Source organism: Lontra canadensis, unplaced genomic scaffold, assembly GCF_010015895.1.
Source record: "Lontra canadensis isolate GAN:19392208 unplaced genomic scaffold, GSC_riverotter_1.0 scaffold63, whole genome shotgun sequence".
NCBI classification, from domain to species: domain Eukaryota; kingdom Metazoa; phylum Chordata; class Mammalia; order Carnivora; family Mustelidae; genus Lontra; species Lontra canadensis.
In genome coordinates this window covers 4,491,872-4,493,773 of record NW_022631057.1, presented here as the reverse complement: position 1 = coordinate 4,493,773, position 1,902 = coordinate 4,491,872, and the positions used below count along the sequence as shown (strand labels likewise).

General features: G+C 36.0%; 1 non-coding gene across 1 annotated transcript; it reads left to right on the top strand.

Moving 5' to 3' along the window:
* The first annotated feature begins 343 nt into the window (after window positions 1-343).
* LOC116879880 lies at window positions 344-451 on the top strand. Its single transcript, XR_004385115.1, has one exon. It is a non-coding gene; the product is annotated as a U6 spliceosomal RNA (small nuclear RNA).
* The last annotated feature ends 1,451 nt before the right edge of the window (window positions 452-1,902 follow it).

Below are 1,902 nucleotides of genomic sequence, written 5' to 3'. Positions count from 1 at the left end.
GAACATAGTTGAGATCATGGTAAGTAACTGGAGAGGTTTCAGATGGCCCAAGTGCTCACAGTAGGGAATCACTCTACAGGATTCAGCCATCCAATCACAGAGAAATTACATATTAAAATGAGAAAATCCAGATGCCAGGGAGACCAAGTTAATGGAACCAAACTCACCTGTTGGGAATCAAGAACAATGAATATAAATCAATCAATGGAGAGAGACTGGGTTACCAGGAGAAACCGGTTCCTGAAAGCCTGGGGTTCTGATGTCAGCTAAGTGGGGTCGGGAGCACTGTCTTAAATCATTTACTCTTATGATGTCAGTTAAGCTTTATAAAAACTCTTTTGTGGTGCTTGCTTCGGCAGCATATATACTAAAATTGGAATGATACAGAGAAGATTACCATGGCCCCTGTGCAAGGATGACAACACAAATTCGTGAAGCGTTCCATAAAAAACAAAAAACAAAAAAAACTGTTTTGTGTAAGTATAATTCTTATTCCCATTTTACAGATGAAAAAAACCTGAGGCTTGGAAAGATAGTTTCCTCCAGCCAAACATCTGATAAGTGGTAGAGGCAGGAATCAACCCCCGAAGTCTGTCTCTAAAGACTTTGCTCTTCTATGAAAAAATGTTTTCTTTTGCTACAGTTTTGGACATTACTTACACCCATATTTTGCATATGGAAGAACAATCCCAAAAGATCAAGCAAGTTGTATTTTATAGTTTAGTCAGTTCTAGAACTCAAATCTCCCAGTCTGGGGTTTATAATCTCAGAGCCCCATTATTCCCATGAAATGCATTCATGAAGGAAATATATTTTGTCTTGTCTGAAGAGGAAACCAAAAATCTCAAAAGACTTCAGCTGTCCTCTTTCTTCAAGCAGGCAGGCAGAAACAAAAGAAGCTCCCTTCCAGCTATGTGATGCCACACTTTATGGAATGCCTGGCTTTTGTCTTTATGAAGACACAGTCCGTTATTAGGGTCATCCTAGGTACACTGGGTCTCAGACAGAAATGAGATTAGTTCCTCAGCCATGTGTCACACTTAAAAGAAAATCTAATTCACAATCTTGTTCTGTCCGACAAATACCTCCATTAACAAATCTTAATCATGTGGGTGGAAGAGGGGAGGGTGACTAAATTAAAGCTCCTGAAATACAGAGCAGGTAGGAAATGTTGCAGTGCCACAGATATGAAGGCTTGGGATGGAGCCATTCCATTATCAGTGAAATACAGTCTAGAAGTTAGAGGGCAAGAGAAGAGCATCTACAGACCGCTGAAAAAGATTAAAATCAGGAATCCTATACCCTGCCAGTAGGTTGAAAAATGTTTGTAGTTTTATAAGAATTAAGAGGATATCACTCATACCAATTATGAAAAAATTGCTCCCCACCCAAATACTCAAGTAAAATATTCTGAAGTCTTCATCTCACACACACCTCCCAGGAGAATATAGATTGGAAAGAAAGAGTGGTACATAATGAAACTTACACTGTTATGTATGCATACATGTATTATATATGAGTTATTAAATATAATATCTAAATAATGTATGTGTAATTTAAAATTTAAATGGATAAAGACCAGCTGTCTGGGAACTTCGCACTAAATTCCCAATAAATGAGGCCGATAAGACCAATAGATGAGTCCTCTTGAAATAGATATGAAATCTCTGGCTAATTGTGATTTTTACTATAGAAATATAATAGCATGAACAATATCTGACAATGTTATATATTTTTAATGATTGAATTGATATAAAAGTCAATCAAGTGGGATTTTGCCATGTAATTTGAGGTAATTTTGAGTATGGGATAATTGCAATAATCAAGAACATTAACTTTAAAAAAACCTGTAAAATCAGATAATATTGGAAAAATAATTTATTTATATTAATTAGAATAATT